The sequence below is a fragment of the Triturus cristatus genome, chromosome 9 (genome assembly GCF_964204655.1).
Source record: "Triturus cristatus chromosome 9, aTriCri1.1, whole genome shotgun sequence".
NCBI classification, from domain to species: Eukaryota; Metazoa; Chordata; class Amphibia; order Caudata; family Salamandridae; genus Triturus; species Triturus cristatus.
This window is the reverse complement of record NC_140592.1, coordinates 722566306-722580578: the sequence shown is the minus strand read 5'-3', so window position 1 is coordinate 722580578 and position 14273 is coordinate 722566306. Positions and strand designations below refer to the sequence as shown.

The following is a 14273-nucleotide window of genomic DNA, read 5'->3' as shown; positions in this document are numbered from 1 at the left end:
GACAGTTGGAATCTAAACTTATTCTTGAACTTGATACTAAGTTCCCATCCGGTTTAAACAATACTGAGGATTTACATAATTTCCTATGAACCAGCACTTTAGAATTTCATTGTGACGGGGCAGGGGCGGCAGAGACGACAAACAAGAGAATGCAGGGTGGTCGAGCACTTTATTCTCAACCGGGTACAGGGCTTCTCCCAATAATGTTCGGTACAAGGTTGGTCTGTCTCCGGCTTCCTCAGTCTTTGGACTGTCGGATTGACACTCAGGACGACACGCTCCTATTCGCTCTTCAGGTCCGCTGCTGTTGACTCCCCGGTCTGGTTCCCTCCGTGTCTTCCCTCCGTCGTATAGGACAAAAGAGACGAAAGTACTGGTTAGGTCGGGGATCTCGTGCGCCGGGACACAAGTAGGGCCGGGAGTGAGGGAAACCAAGTGCTTGTAGTGCTCTCACTCTCTCGTGACTGTGAGGGGAGGTGCACGTGTGAGGGGGGATACTAGGGCAGGGTACTGGATTCGGTCTCGGTGTTACGGGTCTGGGTTTATCAATGGTGGTGAGGTGGCTCTCCCCAACCAACCCGCTACCCTTCCACGTACCTGCTCGAGCCACGCTCCTCCCCTGGGAACGTGGCCGGGCGCTTCGTGGTAACGTTGGCCTCCTGGCTTGTCGGTGTCGTCTTCGTCCGGTCTCCCTTCGTCCGTACTGCTACCTCCGCTTCTCCCCTCTCGAATCGTCCTCCTTCTCTGCACTGAATCTCCTTCCGCCTCCTGGGAAACGCCGTCCGTCGTCTTCCGGAATCCCACCGCTTTTGTGTATCCTAGCAACGTGACGTCATCGGTGGGAGTGGTCTCGTCAGTCTGAAAGGCGAAGTTAAAGGAGCCCTGTCCGCTTTCCACGGGCCAGTCCTGCGTATAATAGGGATATGTCTCCTCCAGTGGTCCTGTCACTTCGGGTTGCTGCAGGGGGAGAGAAGGGGTCAACGAGGCATCTGGTGTACAACATTTCGGATTATAGGAGGGCGGTCCTACAGTATCGAACGCCCTGTCACATTCATGTATTTTTTTGATATCCGTTTTAAGTCCGGTGTTTTTTATATTTATATTTATACTTCGTATATGTATTCTATTCCCCTTTATTTTAGATTTTTTATATAGTGTTTGTATATTTGTAATTGTCACATGTGGATTATTTATGCTATGACATTCTATGTATATAGCATATTCCAGTTTAATGTGAAAAATTGATGTTTGTTGTTTTTAGATATACAGGCACTATAATGAGCTAAATACATTTTTTACTATTTGCACAATCACACTCTTGAGTAATTTGCACATACTACAAATGCTCTAGGTGGTTCCTTCACGCTGAGAACACAGTCCTATAACTAGGACAGTATAGTGGCCCATGTTTTAGTCTTATTTGTAGAGTAAAATTCATAAACATCAAACAAAGAGTCCATACAACATCTGAGCAGATATGTTAACACTGTCGGGTTGATTAACATATGTTGAAGATAGGCTTGGCTGCATTATCTGTAATCATATCATTATCAATATTATTGAATAGCTCTTTTAATGCTTTTAGAGTATTTATACATATTTATATTTGTTTTATTTCTCACCTTGTTACAGATGAAATTGGATTCATGGACTGTATCAATTTGCCGTCTGCATAACTTTGTTGTGTTATGAGATTTAACTCTGGACCTGTTTTGTTTTGACTCCAAGAATATATCGAATTGGATTCTATAAGGACAACATATGTATTTCACATATGTTTCTCTGCTTTGCTCTACAACTGAGATGTATTCTAAACAGCAATTATGTATATCTAAAGGCACTCCTTGCAATGAAATGGATGAAAGCAATAATTTAGCGTTAAGACGGAAGTTTTTGTAGTTTTGTATACACTTGAAATAATTGTATGTACATAGTATTTTGTCTATGTTTATACTTGGTGTGTGGTCACATGGGTTAGGCATCCCTATTTAAAAATGGCTTAATTACCTTGCCTCGTTGATGTGAACAAGGGCGAGTGACGCCCGAAATGTGTCTTCAAGAGGACTAAACAGCTTCAATAAAACATCTTGTTGCTTCAAATCGGTGGTTCGTGGCTCCTTGGTGCAAAGGTTGGTGTTATGAACGCTGCTCACTAACTGAGGACCAGGTGTGTTTCGATATATATATATATATATATATATATATATATATATATATAATACATACATATATATATATATATATATATATATATATATATATATATATATATATATATATATATATATATATATATATATATGTGTGTGTGTGTGTGTGTATATCTAAGAGAAGCGCAGACAAAAAGCAAAGTTAGGTTCCTTGAGAGGGGTTACTCAAGAAAGGTAATAGACAACGCTATCTTAAAATCTATGCGCTACAATAGATATCAATTGCTATTATCCAAAAATGAGGCCTCAGAAACCCCTGCCTCACAACAAGAAAATAGAAAGGCAAACACCGAAACAGTAGAGGAATTTAGATTCATTGTACAGTACAGCCAACAGCACAGACAGCTCCAATCAATCATCACAAAGAATTGGCCTATGGTACTGAGTGACCCGGTTATTGGTAGGAGGTTGCCGACTCAACCCTCCATTACATTTAGTAGGGGCCCCTCAATGCGGGATGAACTGGTGAAAACCAGCCCTGAGGTCATAGACAATACCAATTGGTTACAGACACATACGGTTTTTTACAGATGTAAAACCTGTAAGGCATGCCAACAAGGGGAACATCGGACAGTGTATACAACACCATTCAGTGCCAGAAGTATTAAAATATCCAAATTTCTGACATGTAAAACTGAAGATGCTGTATATATTTTAATTTGCCCGTGCAACCTACAGTATGTAGGTAGCACCAAGTTACAGGTGCACAAACTAATTTTACAGCACCTCAGGGCGATAAATAACCAAGACAACACCTACCCGGTGGCACGCCATTTTAAAAGTGTTCATGGATCAAGGAGTCAGGACCTCGAATACTTTGTGATTGATTCAGTCCCACCAAGTAAAAGAGGTGGGGACAGGGAACAACGTCTGCGCCAATTAGAGACCAGATACATTTTGGAGCTAAATTCTAAACATCCTATGGGGCTGAATGTTACAGAAGATCTATATAGGTGTTTGTAAAATACTGAATGACAATTCTTAACATTTGAATCCTTTTTATCTTAATTTAATTGAACATCAAATTGTTATTTATCTGGAAATTTTAAATGCAAGGGTTTTTAGCTGGTGATTTTTATATGTATTTTATATGCTCTATTGACGTTTTTCCATTTATAAGGATAATGCAATCAAGGTATTTTACTGTGATTTTTATAATTTTATCTATATACATTGAGTACTGTCAAAAATATCTTATTAACAATACATTGATGCCAATTTGCACAAGTCATGCATGTGACATAAATGGACAAATAGCACTTGCACTTTAATTGTCACGCATTAGCACGTAAATTAAATGATAGCACACATAAAGAACAGTGACTTGACCCGCATACACCAGACAGACAAAAGGCTTTATGGGTATTTACACCGTCATAAAGTAGTTTGACTTACACAATTAAGCTAAGCTAAATCATATGCCCCATTTGGGTCAGAATCTGCCATTTGCTAACAAACAATTTTGCCACCGATAGCACACACATTACTGGACTTATACTGGGGCTCCAGTATTTAGACGGAAATAAAGCCACGAAAGCTCGCCCTCAAGAAAAACTAAATAGAATCATGAAACCAAGAATCAATGTGTCAACCTGTATATTAATTTTACACTCAGGGAATTGGGTGATGTAGCACAAAGCACTTTAAACACACCAAGCACTTTAGTTAAAAATATGTGCGGATATACGCAAGGGCATGATTAAGCAGTAATACACCAAGGGACACAATGTGATCAATAAAGTTATAGGATTATATTGTAAACAAAACCAAAAAGGGTATTAACCAAAATCAAATTAGAGTTTTGTTACTATTAAATTGTGAATTAATAAGGCTTTACTTTTATCAAATCTTATCAATTTTACCTTTGTGTATATAGATGCCGATACCAATCCATTATCGAATTTGTAACAGTAACTTTTCTATGTCTATAGCGCAATTTGCACAGGTGAATGTTGTCACGCTTGCACAAATCACTTTGATTACACCAATGATAACGCTGAACTTTGTCATGTGATCAAGGCTCCCGTGAGAGCTGAAACGGGTTATGCCGTCCTGCACTGAATAAAGTATTATAATTGCACCATACCGTGGTCCGGATCCATTGTTTGAAAGACTCAAGCGATATACAGTGAAATATTGATATCTATATATATTATGTACTGGCGGTCGCCAGTAGATAGTTATAGTTACAACCTAGTTTCCATAGGAAATCTCAAAATTCTATTTTGAATAACTTTGGCGCTGGTTGACGAATCCTCGCGACATTTTCAAAACTAATGGGGCGCTCTGCTCAGCTCCTACCCTGAAAGTCTCGGGGTGATTCGTCAAGCGGGGGCCGAGAAAAAAGGGGGGTCCCAAAACGCGTTTTCCCCATGCATTTTTCCATAGGACCTTTAGACACAGCTACAGCCCGAACGGCTCAACAGAATTACTTGAAATTTGGCAGAGAGGTAGTCCTCAGGTCAGGGAAGTGCCTTTTGCACTGGTGTCAATCTGTTCAGTAGTTCCTGAGAAAATAAAAAGTAAAATCATATACATATGTGGGCGGAGCCTAACCACACATCTCATCCTGAGATCTGATTGGCTGTCAGCACTTCATCCAAGAAGTGTTGGCAGCCATCTTGGGACCAATATACATGATAGCACCTCATTAAAAATCATTGCAGTTAATAGAAGGTTTTAAGACTTTAGTTACATTATAAATCATTTGTTGATGGTACCATACTCATTTTAGGAATTGTGGTATGTTCTAAGGTGATTTCACCATGTGAAGAAGCCTTCTGCTGGGATATCATGATTGAAATATTTATAAATATAAAAATATTTTCTCATGCTTTTCCCACAGAGGTTTGGAAGGTGATCTATAAGCTAAACTGAGAGCTTATTTTCTGTAAATTCACATTATTTTTCTCATTCATGTGAGAATGAAGTCTGACATTCTCAGTAAAACATGTACATCCAACAAGGGCAGAGACTGTCAGTTGATTCCTTTGTGTTCTACTGCAGCTTCCCAGAGTGTTCCTAAGAACAACTAGAGCGCTAACAGTCCTACTTATGATAAACATATGGCACACCTGAAGCCATCTTGCTTGGATTAAAGTGGTAACTCTTAAAACATTTAATTTAAAAAGGAACAAAATGAGGGGGTTCATTTTCCCATAAAAAGTATGATAAGTGCTGCAGAAAGAAAAATTAGGGCACATTTTGAGTGACTTCTCAAATCCTCTTCTATTTCATTAAAAAATTATGACATGCAGACTGAAGCATGCTCTTTCAATACCAGAAGCAGTTTTCCCTGGTGAGCAGTAGCTTTACTACAGTGATCTAGGGCCTCATGTAGGTAGCATACAAGTTACCACTTCTTAAATACCGAACGTTACCGAATAAGTATTTAAGAAGTGGTAACTTGTATGTAGGTAATCCTTCGGAAAATATTACTGAATCGGTAAAATTCGGTAATTACCGAATCGGTATTTACCGATTCGGTAATGAGGCATACCTTCCCATTGATGGGAAGGTATGCCTCATTACCGATTCGGTAAATACCGATTCGGTAATGGGGGTGTTAGACCTGTCAGCCCTTTGGGTGGTCCCTCCTCATCATTATTTATTTTGTCCCACTTTTGCCTCAAACCCTGTTTGAATTTTTCCTTTTTGGGAACCACCAGACTTTTTCGTGTTGCTGCAGATTCAGGGAGCCATTTTAGCTACCCCTAAAACTTCTGTCTGAGGGCCTGGAGCACAAGATGGTGGCCACCTGTGACATCACCAGCATCCACTGGAACCTACCAGCACCTTCCAGAACATTCCAGGAGATTCCAGAACTCTGTGACAGTTGGAGGCGGTTTAGAATGTTGGGAGGATAAGAGAGGCAGTTGGCAGTTGGAGCTGGCAGTTGGCACCTGACTGGTGAAGAGAGAGGAGCACAACAGTGAAGGAGGAAGGAGTGAAGCAGCAGGGGTGGAAACTTGTGCCTGGAGTGGGGTCCATAAACCCACCCTTGATACTTGTCCCTACTGATGGATCCCAGCCTATAGCCCTGTGTGGGAAGAGGACAGAAAAACTCATCCTAAGGACCTGAACAGCAGGAACAGGCCTTAGAAGCAGAAAGCAGCAAGATCCTGACCTGGAAACTGGTTTCCCTGGAGTCCGGCGTCGAGTAGCCTGAGACCTGGAGCCCGAGGTGGAGAAGCGGCGCTGACTGAAGTAGCAGACGTCGTACCCGGAGCCGCCTGAGGTCGTGAGAGGGCGCCGACGGAGGTCGTGAGGAATACCAGAGGTCGAGGAGGAAGTGAACCGAGGTCGAGCGAGCGGCGTCATCGGAGGAGTGAAGTCCGCCCTCCGGAGTCGACGGAGACCGAGGTAGAGGAGCACCGGAGGTCGGGAGTGAGGATCGCACTCCGGAGTCGCCCGGATCCTGTGTGGAGGAGCACCGGAGGTCGGGGGTGAGGATCGCACCCCGGAGTCGCCGGAAGTCGACATCGAGGCCAGGCCGGCTGACGTCATCGGAGCCGAGAGCGCCATCGGACCGGAGCCGCCCGAAGTCGACATCGTGAAGAGACTGCCCGACGCCGTCGAATTGGAGGTCGAGATCGAACCGAGGCCACCGACATCGGACCGGAACCGCCTACCGGCGTCGTCAAAGAACTGACATTGTGCCGAGGCCGCCGAGACCGAACCGGAACCGCCTCACGGCATCGACACGACTCCAGCGGCGTCGGAACATCAGAAAAAGGGCAGTAAGTGGAGTAGAGGGCGCCTAAGGCCCTGTGGAGACCTGAGAGACTGCTCTAAGGGGCTAGGGAGGTGCTGAAACCAACCTGACTGTGCCTGGGGTGAACTGGGACTAACCTAGAGAGGTTGTGTGGAGAGAGAAAGCCAGGGCACTGGTATTCCCCCCTTTGGTCTACCTCAGTTTAGGCCTCAGCCTTGTCCCAGCCAGGGAGTAGCCCCCCCTCAAGCCTTCCACAACCCTACAAGCTGTGCCTGGGCCAAATCAGCCCTTAAGAATTGTAGTGTCATCTGATTATATGAGGGTTGCTGTATACTTTTAATTATTTATTGGGGGTACTGTATTTATTGAATTTTTACCTATTTATTGCTTCACTATATTTATAGGTCCACAGGACTTGATGGTGTACAATATTTATGGGTACAGTATTTATTGCCTCAAAGTATTTAATTGTCTGTATATATTGCACTTGTATTTATGCCCTGTTATTTATGATCACCCCTATTTATTTCATCAAACAGCCAATATTTATTTGACCTGCACTAATTGAAACTTGTATATTGTGATTGACCTATTTATTTTTCCAATCAGCAACTAAGAGAAAAAGATAAAGAGGAAAATTTTCATAATTTTTACGGTGTAGAGTCGTTTTTGGAACGGATGCACGCATGGTTATTGTATGGGTATATTGTATGCTTAGCACTGTGCCTGTTTCCTGACCACTCGAGCCAAGCTACCACAGTGTGTTCGGGGAGTCCACCACCACCCTGCGGAGTGGGAGTGGGCTGTTTCCAACAGGGGGGAACACTTGCAAGGGTGGCAGGGTGTCACATTGACACCCTGTTGCACCCCTGATTCGGCCATGTCCGCACATGTGGCACACATAGATGCCCTAAGGGCATGTATGTCTGCCACATTGCACACTCCTAAGCGCTATCACATGCGTTTACACAACCATACATTATTTACCACCAACTATTAGTTGGTGGTAAATACCGACTCAAAACATCACCCACACACTCCCCCTACATCTCATTTTTGTATTCGGAATTTACCGAATCGGTAAAATTACCGATTCGGTAATTTTACCGATTCGGTAAATTACCGAATTCAAAAATGATCCCCCTACATACCAAAAGCCAAAATACCGGTCGGTAACGGTATAATTACCGAAAATCGGCCGTTACCGACCGGTATTTGGCGACCTACATGAGGCCCCTAATGAGCAAAAAGAGTGCTAACATTCTGAATTTATGGCAAATCTGTGACACATCTGAATGCCTTCTTGATGGAATCAAAATAAAAAACTGAAAGTATTTCCTACTGAGGAGACTGCAGTAAATGAGGAAATTAGGAAACTTCATAACAAATAAGTCTCCCAAGATGGCCACCAGAGACAAAAGAGCCCAAATGTAGCCCAAAATCACCCAGATGTAGCCCAAATATAGCCCAATGACAGAAGTGTGCAAAACACTTATTATTTTGTGTTTTTGCAGTGTTATATAGTGCAGACTTGTCAGGTATTGGAGTGCTTTACATGAGCATTGGTTACATCACACAAGAACAAATTCATTTTGGTTGTAGACATGGGGAGACTAAGTGATTTGACCAGAATCACAGAATGTCGAGCTGAAGCAGAAACTCCAACCTGGTTCCCCAGTTGCAAAGTCTGCAGTTCTGGAAGTAACACCACATCCTCTCCCCTAAGTGCAACATTTAATCAAGTGGTCAACTGGATAAAAAAACATAAAGATAACAAATAATTTAAAAGTGCTTTGTCGCTATTTGAAAACTCAGAAAATATGTCCTTATTTTAGTCTTTTAGAGCACTAACCATAATTTTGATGCCAATAAGACCCTCTCATATATGTAATTTCTAAAGGAAATGCTCTAGGTATTACAGTTTTGATTACATCAAGATGAGGTCAGGCGTTCCACACTTTTGTAATAAATATAGAATGTTAGCAATCTAGTTGTTCATTAGGATACTGTTGAGAGGCAGAGGCCAGGGGCACGGACTCTGAAAATTGAAGGCAGGTAGGAGGGTGCAAAGGCAACAATTTAACCACACTGAGCAGGCAGGAAGTGCCGTGGCAGCACAACAGACTATGGAGGGCAGTGAAAAGGGGGGCAGGGGCAACAAACCAACAATACAGGACTTGCAAGAGAGGCTGTGGCAATGTAATAGACCATTGTGGGCAGAAGGAAGAGGCAATGGTAGTAACAGACCCGATTCAGCCAGGAAACGTCCAATGTTTTTAAGCACAAATGGGCTTTATTTGATCTGTCTCCTGTCTACAATCTCCTCTTTTTCAATGTAACTCAAAGGCGAAAATCAATACCCCAGTTTTTTTTCAAAATCTCCCTCTTACCAAGTTCAAAATGTTCGCAAGTATGGTACATTGGATCATGGAAGGAAATGGGGTAGGGACATGGACTTGGATAACAGAGGACAGGAGGGACATGGAGAGGTGCACCAAACTGACCCTGCAGGGCAGGCATCAGGGTTTACAGCAGCACAATACACCACACAGGGCATGCGGGACGGGAGTGCAGCACAACAATCCATAGAAAGCAAGAGGGAGGGGACAGGACCATGCACATGGACAACAGAGAACAGAGGGGCAAGAGGCAATGGTAGCTAGCTGACCATAATGGACAGACAGGAGAGAAAGCTGCAGCATAACAGACCATAAAGGGCAGGAGGGACGGATCAGGGGCATTACAATGGAACAGACAAGCCAGGAGGGAGGGAGTAGGGGTCTGCACATGTAAACAGAGGGCTGGGGGCAAGGGGGCAGGGCAGGAGCAGCAAGATAGCCATGGAGGTCAGGCAGGATGGGCACTAGAAGCAAGACACACCATGAAGAGCAACACTGAGACTGTGATGGCATACACACAGACCATGGAGGGAAGGTGGGAGGGGGTCAGGGGCAGCTAACTGACCACACAGGGAAGGTGGGAGGGGCCATGGCAGCACAGAAGACCATGCATGGCAAGTGGGAGGGTTAGTGGCAGCACAATGGCTATGATGGGCAAGAAGGAGGGTGCAGGGGCATGCACAAAGGACAATGGAGGATAGAAGGGAGGGTCAGGACCTGTGCACAGACAAGAAAGTTCAGGGGAAGGGGCCTCACAACAGACCACACGGGCAGGCAGGAGGAGCAGTTGCAGCACAACAGACCAGGGAGGGCAGAAGGGTGTGGCAGTACAATGGACCATGTAGGCCAGGAGGAAGAGGATAGGGGCATGGCATGTGGACAGGCAGGGTGGAGGTGGCAGGGACAGGTTACAGTCATCTGACAATGCTAGGCAGGTGGGAGGGGAGTGGCAGCTCAACAGAACACTCAGAGTAGATAGGAGCGGCAGGTCCATGGAACATGGTGGGCAAAAAGGATGGAGCAGGGGCATGCACAAAGACATCGGAGGGCAGGGGGAAGGAGAATAGAGGCAGCAAGCTAAGCACAGAGTTTAAGCAGGAGCTCAATGATGGGGCATAGAATTGGGCAATGGAGGGCAGGAGGAGTGGACTGGTACATCATACTAATTTGAGGGCAGTGGCAGCACATCAGACCATGCATGGCAGGAGGGAGGAGGCTAGTCCATGGATTCACACAACAGAGGATAGGGAGGAGGGGGATGGGGCAGCAAGCTAACTGTTCAGAGAAGGCGGGTATTAGGAACTTTATTGTTTTTAAAACGTGTGTCTGTGCGAACTACTTAAAATATGAACAAGTATGCAGCATAATCTCACTTTTATTCAGGAAGAAGAGGACGTTTGTGACTGTGACTCCGGGCTCACTTAGCAGAAACACCCCCTGACCCTCCACCCCCTATCGCAAAATGTAATGCCCGTGAAAAGGGTAGGTGCACACAGTGTTATATAGAACATAGTCCTGAGAGCACGATTGAAAATGAAAACTAGATATAGTGTATGGTATAAACTATGCACCAAAAAGTGTGATATAAGATGAACCGGGCGTGAAATATAATATGCAATACATTGTGCGCAATGACAGATTCATTGGAGAGCGCGAGATAGCACAGGCACTAGCGCGTGCTATGCGATATGCGCCTTGGAGTGTAATATGCACAGGGCAGTGTTGTGTAACCTAACTAGTCTCTAAAGTTGTAATATAAAATATGTGCTGGGGAGTGTAACGTTGCATATGCACTGTGACAAAGATATGGATCCCAGATTGTAATATGTATGGCATAGCACTGTGCGTTATAACATAGGGATCGAGGAAGGCACGTTAGATGGGGCAATATAACCCGTGCGAAGACAAGTGTGGCATGACATATTCACGGGGTGGTGTTACAGTGCACATGGGCTAGAGAGTGTCATAGCATATGCACTAGCTAGTGGAATACAACACAGAGGTGTGTGGCACTCAGCAGGCAATGGTGGGTGTAACACAGCATTGGGCTCTGCCAGGAGCGCGCTGTGACTCTCAAGTGATGTTCGTCCCCTTTCCAGAGAGCAAAATAAAAAGTATTATACATCCGGCAGTGGATGTGTGTTTTATTAACCGTGAGGGGGGTTTCTTGCATAGTTTGTCGAATTTTTGTCGAATCCCCTTTGAATGGCTTGGTGTGCATGTGTATTAAATGTGCCCGTCAATAGCTACCCATGTTTGTATAAATAAGCGACAAGGGTGTCTACCGGGATTAGGCACGGTAGGGCATCAGACATGTCAGAGCTTCACTAGTGGTGTAAATACATTCCACGTGGATTCATTGTATGCATAGTCGCCTTTTAATGAATATCACGCAAATCGTCATGGTGATAGGTACGTACGGTTTGTCCAGCATGTCCTAGGTGTGTCTATAAATATATATTTTTAAAAAATAATAAAAAACAGTGGCCGGCCCTGGGGATTGAGGTCAAAAAAATATAATGAGGAGACAGGCCCTGGGGGAGGTGGTCATCATGGCCACTAAATTAGAATAAGAAGGGGAACCACACAGCCCCCCTTCTTAAAAAATTAAAATAAATAAAAGACTGGCATCGTGCCGGAGGCCACGCCCCCTCCTTGCAGCCCTTGCAAACGCGCCCCCTGGCGAATTGTGAGTTGGGGAATTAATTCCTCTTCAATACTGAGGGTCCCTGAGGGCCAACTAGCCCAACAGGCATCTCCAGTATGCGCCAGGGAGCTGCGCTGCAGACAGGTGTTCTGAGGCCAAGCCCCTTTTTACACCTCTCTGCAACGCAGCTCTGTGGCGCTTACTGGAGGTACCTAGTGGTCTAGTTTGACCCTAGGGACCCTTAGGATTCAAGGGGACTTAATCTCTCAACTTAGAACAGCCACAGGGCGCGTTTACACAGTGGGGAAGGGAGGGGACGGGGTCTGAGGTGATGTGTGCAAAAACGCACTATGGCACGTTTTAAATTGGGGATATAATTTCCCTTCAATACTGAGGGCCCCTGGGGGCTAACTAGCCCACCAAGTGCTTTCAGTAAGCGCCACTGAGCTGCATTGCAGAGAGGTGGTCCAGGCCGTGCCACTTTTTACACCTCTCTGCAACGCAGCTCTGTGGCACTTACTGGAGGTACCTAGTGGGCTAGTTGGACCCTAGGGACCCTCAGGATTCAAATGAACTTAATCTCCCAACTAAAAACGGACACAGGGCGTGTTTACACAGTGGTGAAGGGAGGGCACGTGGCCCGAGTTAATGTGTGCAAAAACGCCCTGTGGCCTGTTTTAAGAGGTAGTTTTAATCCCCCTGCCCTATTATATACTAGGGGCTTACAGAGGAGGTCATGCTAATCACAGGGGGACCCCAACGCATAATGTTCCCTAGTGTATGTAGGTGTTTTCATTGTATTTTAAGTGTCTTTTAACATAGCACTGGCTCTAGGACTGGTTAGTCAGTCTCAGTTACCACCAGTATCCGTCTGAAAAAGTTGAGGGTACAGGATGATTTTGCAACAAGGCTTCTTTCTGCTCTTCTTTTTGTTCTTTCTGCACGTTATCCTTCTTCCTGCACTTTTCTTCGTCTTTGAGGACTTCTGTTGCTTCTTTCTGCACTTCTTTTTTTTCTTTCTGTGCATTTTTTCACCTTTCTTCACATGTCCTATCTCTGTAGGCATAGTTAGAAATTAGCATTTAAAAAACCTTTGAAATTCACAGAAAAAACCATAGGTTTCAGGCACGTTATAGTTAGGAATTAGCATTTAAAAAACCTCAGAAATTCACTGACCATGTAATGAGTGATGTAATATGTGACGTCATCAGCAGTGCATTGCGGGCGCGCGAGTTATAGTTAGCTGAACTAACTATAACGGGGGAATTTCAATGGTTTTGTACAAGTGAAAAGTCCAGCTAACTATAACACCCCTGAAACCTATGGTTTTTTCAGCGAATATATATATACATATATATATATATATATATATATATATATATATATATATATATATATATATATATATATATATATATATATATATATATATATATATATATATATATATATATATCCAGAAACAAAAGGCTCAGCCTGCAAGGACGCACTCGGGAGGTCACAATCATCCAAGGGCGCTGCCAGCACCACGACCACAGAGTACGCCTGACGCGTTTCGAGTTTCCCCTTAATCTTTTGTTTCTGGATGTTAAACGCGCCGGCTCCGGGCGCGGAGGATGCACCACCCCAGGACATGTAGGGGGCCACGGGCGCAATAGATGTTGTTGCGCTGTTGTGGGGAGGCCGCCCATGGATTTTGGACACTGCCACTACCTCGCAGCCTTTTCAAGGCTGATGTGTAATATGATTGCATACCATACCCATTGGGGTCAGGATTCAGGCTGCAACACTACAAGTCCCATAAATCTCCAGGACTTTCTATCTAGAAGCCCATTGGCGGGCCACCATTTTTGAATAAATTGTTTGCAGCTGAGTAAAAACGAGTACTTTTGCCTATGATTAAGGGGAAACTCGAAACTCGAAACGCGTCAGGCGTACTCTGTGGTCGTGGTGCTGGCAGCGCCCTTGGATGATTGTGACCTCCCGAGTGCGTCCTTGCAGGCTGAGCCTTTTGTTTCTGGATATATATATATATATATACAAATCGTCATTTACAAAAAAAACTAAGAGCGCAAGTTACAAAACGAACGCCTGCATGTGGGGGAAAAGAACACAAATAGAGTGGCATTGTTCCCTGTGTAAACAAGTACCAACTAAAATCAGGATGTACTTCAACCAAGTGCAGTGCATTGTGGAACTTGTATAGAATACACCTACTACAGGACAATCAACAAATGAGAGTGGCTGATGGATATAAAAAACAACGATGGTAAAAAATTCACTTGAAGTGGCATTGATAAAGA

At 44.2% G+C, this 14273-nt stretch overlaps 1 protein-coding gene across 2 annotated transcripts in view; it reads right to left on the bottom strand.

Moving 5' to 3' along the window:
* Window positions 1–14273, bottom strand: part of LOC146798603 (muscarinic acetylcholine receptor M1-like) — a 422152-nt gene that overhangs the window by 296114 nt on the left and 111765 nt on the right. The window lies entirely within an intron of this gene.